Source organism: Puma concolor, chromosome C1 (assembly GCF_028749965.1).
Source record: "Puma concolor isolate L17-30 chromosome C1, mPumCon1.1.hap2, whole genome shotgun sequence".
NCBI lineage: Eukaryota > Metazoa > Chordata > Mammalia > Carnivora > Felidae > Puma > Puma concolor.
Window position 1 is genome coordinate 65,314,369 of NC_141674.1, and position 12,893 is coordinate 65,327,261.

Consider the following 12,893-nt stretch of genomic DNA (forward strand, 5'->3'; position numbering starts at 1 on the left):
CTCTCTGCCCCTCCCCTGCTCGTTCTCTCTCTCTCTGTCTCTGTCTCTGAAATAAATAAATAAACTTTTTAAAAAAAGGTTATTTTATGCCTCTTAATGTAATGTTCTTAATGCTGATAAGCTAGCCTGTACCTTTCTACATTACCTCCAACGATGGAAAATGATTTCAAAAACTACTATTTTCTTTTTTAAAAAGAAGATTTTATGTCTGTTTCTAGCCCTGTAACATACTTTGAGTCACCAGAAATTAACTTAAGTAGGCTCCACACCCAACGTGGGGCTTGAACTCACAACCCTGAGATCTACGGTCTCCTGCTCTACCTGAGCCAGCCAGGCACACCTGGAATCATCTCAAATTAACAAAAGCTATCAACACTTCTTAGTTCCTTTGTGTCACTTAGACGATCTAAAACCTGTGCAGCATTAGCCAGATAGGTAGAAAAGGATTCTTGGAATCCAATCAAGTGGTGAAGCAACTTGGGTGGGGTTTATAGACCTTGTTCAGGCAATGGAGTTAAAAAGCAGTTAGAAAATATTTACAAAAGGCCTTAAACTTGAATTCAGAAGAAACCAAAAGGGCGGAGTTCCAATTATCATAGGGATGAGATTTCAATGTGCCTCTCCGTGGTTTAAGAAAAACCATCTGGGGGCGCCTAGGTGGCGCAGTCGGTTAAGCGTCCGACTTCAGCCAGGTCACGATCTCGCGGTCTGTGAGTTCGAGCCCCGCCATCAGGCTCTGGGCTGATGGCTCAGAGCCTGGAGCCTGTTTCCGATTCTGTGTCTCCCTCTCTCTCTGCTCCTCCCCCGTTCATGCTCTGTCTCTCTCTGTCCCAAAAATAAATAAACGTTGAAAAAAAAAAAATTTAAAAAAAAAAAAAAAAAGAAAGAAAAACCATCTGGACAAAAGGCAGCTTCCAAGGCCAATGTTAGGCTGATAATCAGATGGTAACTAATTAGTCTGAGAGTCAGATGAGGAGATGGTAACTGATCTGTGGTCATAAAGGTGTCACAGAAAATTCAACCTGCTCAAGACAACAGAAGTGTTTCCTTAAGTGACTACCAACCTTCAACACGAACTAGAACTAAATACTGAAATTAAGTATGTCAAACCCACAATATTAGTAAGTCTATGTTAGGTTTTAAAACTATTCTATATATCTTTTTACATTCTTGTCATGTTTAGGAGAATTTTAACCTTATAGAATCTGACAGACTTAAGTGTGTTTGGTTAATAAGCAATACCGGAATGTTTAAAAGAACTTGTGACTCACTATATTTACAAATTTTATTTAACTTTAAAAGAGTTTTAAGTATTCAAAACAAGTCCTGCTTATTGAAATTTTATACTACTCCATAAGGCATATAAATTGCTAAAAAATAAAATAAAATCCAGTACACTAAATGTATAAAGAATTAAGCAGCTGTAGTACTAATAGCTAAGAATTCAACGAGCATTTTCTTTTTTTCAAAGAGCATTTTCCTAGTGTCCAACATTGTTGCAAGTATTTCATATTTTCAATTCATTCATTTAGCAGTCACTAAGCATCCACCATGAACAAGGCATCATTCCAGACTGAGACTAAATCACTGAATAAAACATAATTTCAATCTTCATGAATCTTATAATTTAATGAGAAGAAGAGAATAAATATCAGTGATGATAATTACTATGAAGAAAAATAAAACAAGGAAACGTGTAGAGGGGGGCTATTTTTGATGGCATAATGAAGGTAACATCAGTGAGCACCATTCACACAGAAGTCTATGTAAATGATACCACCTGGAAACTCCCTCTTCAAAAAAAACCTCTCTACACCAGGTGACATTTGAACCTGAGAAGGAAGCAAGCCATGCAAATATACAACTATTACAGGAAAAGAAAACAAGTACACAAACCATTTTACCAGGGAAGGATGTGTGAAGGGATATTTAATCTTTTCAACTAGAATAATTGATTTAATATAGTATTTTTTTCAGTTTCTTAAAAGTAAAAACAGGGTTATGTATTAAGATTTATAAATAGGTTTTTACTACTACGCTGTAGTTTGGCACTGTACTCAAGGACTTCTAAAATATACCAGCTGATTTTTTTTTTAATCTATTATAGGCTGAAGGTTAGAATGACTTAATAAACTAGGCAAAAGAAACCTTTCGACTTATGCAAACGTTCTAAAACAGGACTATGGAGTTGGTAGCAAACCACTGTAAATTTACTAAAAATCACTGAATTGTACACTTAGAAGAATATGACACAGAAATCCTCCCTCCAAAAAAAAAAATCCTGTAATTAATAAAGTGACCAGAATGTTCCTCTCTTATACTACCTTGAAATTAAGACCAGTATTTAGGTCTCCTACTCTGCAAATCTTCATGTCCTACTTGAAATTGAACCCAAAAGTTCAATTTTAGCACAATGGGGACTAGAGGTACTGAACTACATTGTGGTGGTCTTTAATAAACAAATACAGTCCTTGAATATAGGACACTACCAACTGTGCAAAATTTCATCTGAAACCCTAACCAGTAAGGGCTGCCTCATTAAAATTACATGTAAGGACAAAATGTGTAAGAGAACAATTCGGATAAGTTGTAACCTTGATGAATAAACTTAAGAGAATGTATTTTTAAAGACAAAAGTATTCAAATCTTATCTACTTCCAGGTTTGTTTTTGTTTTTGTTTTAATCTAAAACACAGTATTTTAGCAAAAACAGTCCTGGGACATAAGACCTTAAAGAAAATTCAGGTCATTGTAAAATAGAATACAAAAAAAATTGAATACAACATACACTATGCTACTGAAAAAACAAGGAAGGACAAATATAAACCAACATAAATGGTCCTATAACACCTCACTCCAAAAGCAGAGTTTGAATGTTTAGGTTCATATCCCATTAAGAACAGTAACCATCCTTACTACATTGTTGAGAAGACTAATAATAGTGAATAGAGTATTTACATGCATCTAGCACATAGCAAATGTTCAGTAACTTAATTTGTATTACTTTTTGTTTTTTGGCTTTTTTTTCTTGCTTGTTTAAAGTAATCTCTACGTCCAAAGTTGGCCTTGAGGTCACAACCTGAAGATCTACCTACAGAGCCAGCCAGATGCCCCAATATGTATTTCTTCTGGAAGTGTTTTTGTTTTTGTTTTTTTAAACTCTAAGTAAACTCTACTCTCAACATGAGGCTCAAACCTACAACCTCAAGATCAAGAGTCGCATGCTTCACCAACCAAGCCAGCCAAACACCCCTACTTTTATAATAATCATCTAGAGCAACCCTATACAATCTTCAATATACATTTTAAATGCCTGGGACTCTCCTTAAAATGAGATTGTTATACAGGAGATTTGGGTAGGGCCTGAAATTTGCATTTCTAACAAGTTCAAGTGCCCAGGAAGGATACTTTTGAGGTACAAGAAGGTTTCTTCACATTTAGGACACATCAGAATCATTTGAAGGGCTGGTTTAAAACAGATTTCTGGGTTCCAACCCAGAGTCCGGGAGAAAATGCATTTGTAACAAGTTCCCATATGATGCTATCGTGCCATTCCCATTTTGAGAACAACTGCTTGAAAGTTCTCAGCTACAACTACATGAGAAACACTTGTGGGGCGTGGGTTTATTATTTATAGGTGGGTGCCGTGACTATACCCTAGTATTTATTAGTCTCCAAAGTATGGTCTCCGGCTAAATCGGACTCTTTAGGGGTAGAGCCCAGCCATCCATTATTTAAAACAAACAAACACACAAACCTTACCGGTGATTATGTTAAAGTCTCAGAACCACTGCCTTATCATTACAAATAACTCAGAATTTCCTTGGTGAAATTTTGCTAACTACAGGAAGAAAAGCATCTACCTATGTGGCTTAAGTCAAACTGAAAATGTCCTGACTCATTCACCAAGTAAGAACAACATTTATTCGGGGCACCTGGGTGGCTCAGTCAGTTAAATGTTGGACTTCAGCTCAGGTCATGATCTCACAGTTCGTGGATATGAGCCCATGCATCGGGTTCTGTATTACAGGTGTGGAGCCTGCTTGGGATTCATTCATTCTCTCTCTCTCGTTCTCTCTCTCTCTCTCAAAATAAATAAACGTGTAAAAAAAAAAAAAAAAAGAACAGCATTCATTCAAATTTAGCGGTAACTCTGTAACAGTTAAAAGAAGTCCATTACTCTCTCCTTCATTCTTCAAGAGATGTTCTCCTATATCAGGATGTTCCTCTAAAGTCAGACATTTAAGGGGCGCCTGGGTGGCTCAGTTGGTTAAGCGTCCGACTTCGGCTCAGGTCATGATCTCGCAGTCTGTGGGTTCGAGCCCCGTGTCGGGCTCTGTGCTGACCACTCAGAGCCTGGAGCCTGTTTCAGATTCTGTGTCTCCCTCTCTCTCTGACCCTCCCCCGTTCATGCTCTGTCTTTCTCTGCCTCAAAAATAAATAAACGTTAAAATAAATTAAAAAAAATTTAAAGTCAGACATTTAAAATCTCGAGGCAAAAAGAAAACTTTAGAAATTAGTCTAAAACTTTGTATAACATTTAATTTCTACAAAAGCTCAGTAAAGGAAAGATCACTAGAGTCCAAAATGTTGGTGCATGCTATTCTTACATTATTCTTGAACAAAACACCTAATTTCAACAGTTACAGCTCATTTATAATATTCTTGTCCTTAGTTACTACTGACTGACCATGAACAAAATTAGTTTATAAAGAAAATTAAGTGTACCTTCCAGGCTAACTGTGGGACATAGATGAAAGAAAAATTATGTGGAGAAACACAATAATGTATCTTTCATTATGCCTTTCTTTTTTTTCATTATGCCTTTTTCAAGTTAAAAAAGTGAAATGGAAGGGGTAGGCAAGAAAATGGAAAGGGAGACTATGTGATAAGAAAGTTGCACTTTGCACAAAAACAGACACTCAGATCAATGGAACAGAAAAAAGAACCCAGAGATGGACCCACAAACTTATGGCCAACTAATCTTTGACAAAGCAGGAAAGAATATCCAATGGAATAAAGACAGTCTCTTCAGCAAGTGGTGCTGGGAAAACTGGACAGCGACATGCAGAAGAATGAACCTGGACCACTTTCTTACACCATACACAAAAATAAACTCAAAATGGATCAAAGACCTAAATGTAAGACAGGAAGCCATCAAAATCCTCGAGAAAGCAGGCAAAAACCTCTTTGATCTTGGCCGCAGCAACTTCTTACTCAACGTGTCTCCGGAGGCAAGGGAAAAAAACAAAAAACAAAAATGAATTCTTGGGACCTCATCAAAATAAAAAGCTTCTGCACAGGAAAGGAAACAATCAGCAAAACTAAAAGGCAACTGACGGAATGGGAGAACATATTTGCAAATGACATATCAGATAAAGGGGTAGTATCCAAATCTAGAAAGAACTTCTCAAACTCAACGTCCAAAACACAAACAGTCCAGTGAAGAAATGGGCAAAAGACATGATAGACACTTCTGCAAAGAAGACATCCAGATGGGCAACCAACACATGAAAAAATGCTCAACATCACTCATCATCAGGGAAATGCAACTCAAAACCACAATGAGACACCACCTCACACCAGTCAGAATGGCTAACATTAACAATTCAGACAACAACAGATGTTGGCAAGGATGTGGAGAAAGAGGATCTCTTTAGCATTGTTGGTGGGAATGCAAGTTGGTGTAGCTACTCTGGAAAAGTGTGGAGTTTCTTCAAAAAATTAAAGATAGAACTACCCTATGACCCAGCAATTGCACTACTAGGTATTTATCCAAGGGATACAGGTGTGCTGTTTCGAAGGGACACACGCACCCCAATGTTTATAGCAGCTCTATCAACAATAGCCAAAGTATGGAAAGAGCCCAAATGTCCAAGGGATGAATGGATAAAGATGTGTATGTGTGTGCGTGTATATATATATATATATATATATATATATATATATATGTATATGTATACACACACACACACACACACACACACACACACAATGGAGTATTACTCAGCAATCAAAAAGAATGAAATCTTGCCATTTGCAACTATGTGGATGTAACTAGAGGGTATTATGCTAAGCAAAATTAGTCAGATAAAGACAAGTATCACATGACTTCACTCGTGTGTAATTTAAGATACAAAACAGATGAACATAAGGGAAGGGTAGCCAAAATAATGCAAAAACAAGGAGGGGGACAAAACATGAGACTCTTAAATATGGAAAACAGAGGATTACTGGAGGGGTTGTGGGAGGGGGGCTGGGCTAAATGGGTAAGGGGAATTAAGGAATCTACTCCTGAAATCATTGTTGCACTATATGCTAATTTAGATATAAATTTAAAAAATTAAAATACACAGGAAAAAAAAAGTTGCACTTACACTTGAAGCCTGCCTGAAAGGGGATATAAACTAGGTAAAAGGCTTTTAGCTCTCCATTTTTTAATAGCCTATAACTTGATTTTATAATACGCACACCACAACATTACACTGTTCATAAATATAAAATAAGTATCTTAAAATTAAAATGGCTTAAACAAATTGGGACGTTTTTCTTGGGGAGAGGGACCCTCACAAGATTCTTTAAAATAACAGAGGATACCACAGGGTGTCTGTCATAAAAACTAGAATAGGAATCACTGCTTGAAAGGAATTCAAAGAATGAAAAGAAAGCTGCCAACTCATAGGATAAAAGTCCAAAAAGCCATTAGCTAGTCAGGAATGCTATACCAAAATGTTCAAAACAAAATTATTAAGCGTGGGGGGGGGGGGGGTGCGCTGAAGTACTACTGCAGGCCAATCAGTGACAGAAATTAAAAGTATCCTCTTTGCCCAAGTTACACTAAAACACTGAAAGGGTCTACTAACTTATCTGAAAGCAAGAAAGCAAGGATTTTCTTTGATGTCCCCTTCTAAGAGGTTTTTTTTTTTAATCTTTATTTTTGAGAGAGCGAGCAAGAGAGCAAGAGAGCGAGCAAGAGGGGGAGGGGAGGAACAGAGAAAGAGGGAGACACAGAATCCAAAGCTGTGCTGACAGCTCAGAGCCCGACAGGGGGCTCAAACTCTCAAGCTGCGAGATCATGACCTGAGCCGAAGTCCGATGCTCAACTGACTGAACCACCCAGGCACCCCTAAGAGTTCTTAAAATCATGAATGCGATGAGGAAAATGTATGTCTAAGTCAAAGAGCTGAAATCTCCATGTATAAATTACACTGAGTTCTAGGATTTCTAAAGCAAGATAAAAATGTAATGATGCTGATAAAATTAAAGTTCTAAAACAGACAAAAATATTCCATAGTACCAGACATCCAAAGAGTGGTTTCCCATGGGACGGGGTAGTGTTAATCACCAGAATACAACACAAGACAGTTTCTGAGATTCTGATAACGTGCTGCTTCTTAGTACTGAATACACAGGTAGGATTACATTTTGAAAATTCACTGAACCGGGGAGCCTGGGTGACTCAGTCAGTTGAGCGTCCAACTTCGACTCAGGTCATGATCTTACACTCATGGGTTCAAGCCCCACATCCGGCTCTGTGCTGACAGCTGAGAGCCTGGAGCCTTGCTTCAGATTCTGTGTCTCCCTCGCTCGCTCTCTCTCTGTCCCTCCTCCACTCGCACTCTCTCTCTCTCTCTCTCAAAATAAATAAACATAATAATAAAAAAATTTAAAAAAAAGTCACTGAACTATACACACTTATGAGAACTTTGTGTATATTATACTACAATCATATTTACATTTATTTAAAAGCAGGGAGCAAATAAAGGACATTTCTCTCTCAGAAAATGAAACATTACTGCAAACACAAACATTAAAATTTCTTTTTAGTAAAGCCAGTTGAGATTAAGAATTACAGGAACACCTGGCTGCCCGAGTCAGAAGAGCATGTGACTCATGATCTCAAGGTTGTGAGTTCCAACCCCAGGTTGGGTGTAGAGATTTAAATAAATAAACTTCAAGAATTACAAATTTGGGGTGGGTAAAGACAGAGAAGTATCACAAAGTTCCTTAAGGGCTATCAGTTAAATAAATCTCACAAATACACACATCTTTCTCAGAAGAAAAAAATCCTGGCACCTCCCTGTATAATACCATCAACCTAGAAAAAAGCAGTATTCCACCTTATTTATGAAACACAATAAATCTGCTTTCTAATGGGAAAGTGTATATGAACTGCAGGATAGGTTTTCCTTAAGCTTCTGACCAATTAAAAAAAATTAAAAAACTAGTAAGAAAAGTATAAATGAGCGCCAGATTACAATTAGCAACTACTATTTCCTGGATTAGTTCAGTGCCATTCTGTAAAATCAACGTATCCCTTATGAAGTAAGCAGAATTCCTTCTGATAGTAATAAAAGGTATAAATTATGTTTCAATCCCTTTAAATCACATCCCAAGGTAGATCCAAGGTAGAAAGAAATTTCATCCCATCATTCACCTGCAATTCTCTTTATGGGATCCCCAAGCACAGGACACACATTTTTTCAAATATTTATTATGATTCCACACTTAGAAAGTTAATCTGGTATTTCTTCCTAGCATTAATGTAATCACACCAATCTGTAAACAACAGAACATGTTAGTCATTACTTAATAAAATAGTAACTTTGGAGCCTCCACAGTTTTAAAGTGTAAATAGGTAAAAATATCTCCCTTCTTTAAAAAATTATTTTAAGATCTTGGATAATTATTTTGTAAAGAAAAAAACCATACCTTCATAAACAATAAGAACTTTCAATATTAAAAATGTTCTCCTTGGCATGAATTATGCCCTCACTAATGCTCACCCGGAATTTCTTAGAGTATTCATTACTAAATGTCAGTAAATGTGCCATACTGCTGTTCTTAACAACTGAAGAAAAAAGGTATTGTGATTCTGTAACTTAATTTCTAGAACTGCCAATTAGCACTTTTTCATTAAATAGATTGGAGGCTAATAATGATGTCAAACTACACATTGCTATTTAATAAAGGAAAACACCTTAAGCACACATCCTAAATTGTTGACCTTAGCAGTTTAATTCTCTAATTCCACAAAAATTTACCGAAGTAGTTTTTCTCTGTTTAGCCTCTAATACAGTACTCTTAAGTAGTTTCATATTTTGTCAATTCAAGAAAGGAGAAATTGCTTCATTTAATCCTACTAAATTCTGTGGTATGGGAAAAGAATTTCAAATTTTGGCTGACAAGAAAAAGAGTTATAAAACACTGTTTTTGTACAGAATAAGCTTTATTATCCTCAATTTGTAGAGTGCTCTTAAAAATCAATACAAAAACAAGCATCACAATAAAAAGACACCAGATCAAAAGAAAGATGTGTCATAAGAATCATCTAAAAATCAATACTAATATTTTTTTAAGTTTAGGGTAAAAATAAATAAAATAAAAAACATTTAAAATATAAAAATGAAACACAAAACAATGAGAAAATAAAAATTATTTAATAGAGTTGAGACAATTACCAATTTGGAGAAAAACATTTATATTCTCACTTCACACCAGTATCAGATGAGGTAAAAAGTTCAATTTATTTAATCTAACTTAGAAAATCTAAAAGAGACAGTATTAAATCAGTATTGTTTATTTATTACATTTCCAGAGAAGCAATTTCAGAAGTTCAAAAGTGAACAACAAACTTAGGTCAAAAGATTTGGTTACTTACATTAATTTTGAAATTCTGTTTATCTTAATTCATAAATGAAATACATTTGTTAAGCACAATGTTTCACCTTAGTAATCTAAGAAAAAAGTGGTATAACTTATACTCTATTAAGTTTTTATAAATAATACTTAATGTAGAAGTATAGAGTAACAGCCACTTCAACATGAACATAATTTGATCCTTTTGATAGTGTGACGAATAGGTTTTATAAGCCTTTAAAAATACACTTAAAAATCACTTCGGGTGTTGGCAATATACTAGAAGATAATACTATACACAAGAAAATATCTTATGTATAAATGTTATTCACACTGTTATTTATATATGCAAAAATTTAGGATAGGGGAATGATACATCAACACATGGGACATCATACAACTATTTATAATTATGGTTATGAAGACTCATTGTGAGAATGGAAAAATGTTACCCAACATTAGGTTAGAAAGCAAATCATGGAATTAAATGTTTTATCCACAAGTATATAAAAGATGCGTTTTTAAAATAATGTAAGAAATATATCAAAATTTTAATATGGTGATAATTCCTCACATTTAAAATCCTCAAGCCAGTCATTAAAGTCATTAAAACACACCACATAACACTTTCTACCTAAATCAAATACTATCTACCATTACTCTACCAATAAACAGAACACACAGTTTAAATTAACATATTAAAAGAAACTGAAAACAGGGAAGCAAAGCAACAAAGAAAATCCACTACAAAATGAAACAGTTCTCTCCTCAGGAAACTCAGGGCTAAGGATGGAGACTCAACTTCACGGTTCAAAACTAAAGGGGCACCTGGGTGGCTCAGTTGGTTAAGCATCCAACTCTTGATTTTGGCTCAGGTCATGATCTCACATCATCTCACAGTTTGTGATACTGAGCCCTGCATCAGGCTCTGCACCAACAGCATGGAGCCTGCTTGTGATTCTCTCTCCTTCTCTCTTTGCCCCTACCCCTCTCTCTCTCTCTCTCTCAAAATAATTAAACAAACATTAAAAAAAAAAAACAAAACTATAGGGGCGCCTGGGTGGCTCAGTCGGTTGAGCTTCTGACTTCAGCTCAAGTTGTGATCTCACAGTCCATGGGTTCAAGCCCTGCGTCAGGCTCTGTGCTGACGGCTCAGAGCCTGGCACCTGCTTCAGATTCTGTGTCTCCCTCTCTCTCTGCCCTCCCCCGTTCATGCTGTCTCTGTCTCAAAAATAAATAAACATTAAAAAAATTTTTTAATAAAAATAAAAAATAAAACTATAGGGACGCCTGGATGGCTCAGTCAGTTAGGCATCCAACTTCAGCTCAGGTCATGATCTCACAGTTTGTGAGTTCGAGCCCTGCATCAGGCTCTGTGCTGACAGCCTGGAGCCTACTTTGATTCTGTGTTTGTGTCTCTCTCTGCCCCTCCCCTGCTCATACTCTGTCTCTCTCTCTCTCTCTCAAAAATAAATAAACATTAAAAAAAATTTTTTTTTACTACAGAACTTAATTATACAAACTGGTCATTTACTGTTTCTAATTATTTGCTTTGAATATTCCTTCATTAATAAAGATGCTAGTCTTTAGACAACTGGTTATCACTGATATCAAATATTAAATGTAATAGAGCCTTATTTGGGAGGTAATCCCTTGAAATAATAAATAAGGAAATTAATAAATAGAGAAATGCAATAAAATAAAACACAGGAAATGTCATACACGACAGCATCATTTTTATTTGGTATCATCAGTTGAGTTCTATAGGTCAATTCTCCAGAAAACTGAAATGCATTAATTAACAAAGCTTTGAAAATGCTTACCCTTATAATAATCTGCTAAAAGGACACCAGTTTCTTACTTCCTTAAACACAGTACATAGAATAAAAGTTTATTTATGACTAAGGTCATCCTGTGACACACCATGTACTACACTGCTTGGCAATATTGTGATTCCCTCTGAAGTTAATGATTATAGGACTGCATGTCCCTATGTAATGGCCTTAAAATACTATTTTTCTATTCTTCTAAAATAGTTCCATCTATTTTTTAATAGTTTTTCTCCCCTTTCCCTTGAAACATAATTACATTTCAGCAATCATTGTGCCTAACTCCAATGGCCAATCCTGTGGATTATGATCTGTGGGCTAAAAAATCAGATAACCAATCCTGTTGGGACTGCAAAACTTATTTACTCCACTTAGGAATTTCTGAATAAAGACCACAGGCTTATGGTATTTGCTTACAGTTATTTTGATGGCTCAGGAAATCCATGCTGTTTCAAATGGCTGAGATCACTATCACTCAAAAAACGTTTGTTGAATTACTGAATATAACATAAATATAACGGAGTTTCCAATAATAATGAATGGTTTGAGAGTCTCCTCAAGAAAAGTTACTGAACTCACTGGTCTCTGACAATACAAAAAAGTTCTACCTAAATGAGAAAGAACAGCTAAAAAGAAAAAAACAGAGGTGAGAAGGATAAGTTCAAATAAAATAGCAAAGTCTATACTTCCATGGTATTGGAAGTTAACACTTAAGACTCTGGGAAATACTCACTGTTCAATGTTTTTAAAGTATAATTACAGTAGTTATCAAAGTATTAACTACAGAAATTTGCACCACAATGTATACCACATCTATATTAAATACTTTAAAAACCAAAAAGTCTTCCAGCAAATACTTCTTGTAGTTAAATCCAAACTGAATTTTCCTATGAAATTAGATAGATTTTTTTTTAAAAAGCACCTGCAACATATTTTCACTGACATTTCTGGCCAAGTAATTTCTGGTAATCTCTCTTGGATACTGGTTCATGAAGAGTTAAGAAATAAGATTTATATTCCTGGTATATTAATATGTAATATAGGTATCACACTGTATAGTTTACAAAGTTATAGGTCTATGGAAATTAGCATTGCGTCAGGCCCTAAGAAAAAAATCCAAGTGAGGCCAAATCAGTATTGAATTATCAATGTTATTAATTTCCTCTCATCACTGCAGCTCATCAGTTCTCAGATCACTTCTGTGACAGTTAATAAATCAGAAAAGGAAAATAAAATTTCTTGGTTATTTAAGTTTTACTCAAGCAAACTCTAACCATATAAAATACATTCCTCTTCCTCCTTAGATTTTCTCAGTATATTTCTACCCAGTATTTCAGATAAATACTAATCTCTAAAAGACTGGTATTCCCAAGATCCACTACCAGAAAGTTTATTAATTACAAAAGTGTAAGAAATATATACAGT

The 12,893-nt window shown here is 35.4% G+C and overlaps 1 protein-coding gene across 5 annotated transcripts in view; it reads right to left on the reverse strand.

The window, feature by feature from the left end:
• The window catches only part of ZZZ3 (zinc finger ZZ-type containing 3), a 102,328-nt gene that overhangs the window by 86,098 nt on the left and 3,337 nt on the right, over positions 1–12,893 (reverse strand). Inside the window, exon 1 of one of the 5 annotated variants that reach the window (XM_086717329.1) lies at positions 8,438–10,642. The exons of the other annotated variants lie outside the window; for them this stretch is intronic. The gene's annotated coding sequence lies outside the window, so the exon portion shown is untranslated. Of the gene's footprint in view, positions 1–8,437; positions 10,643–12,893 lie in introns of those variants that run through there. 5 annotated transcript variants of the gene reach the window in all.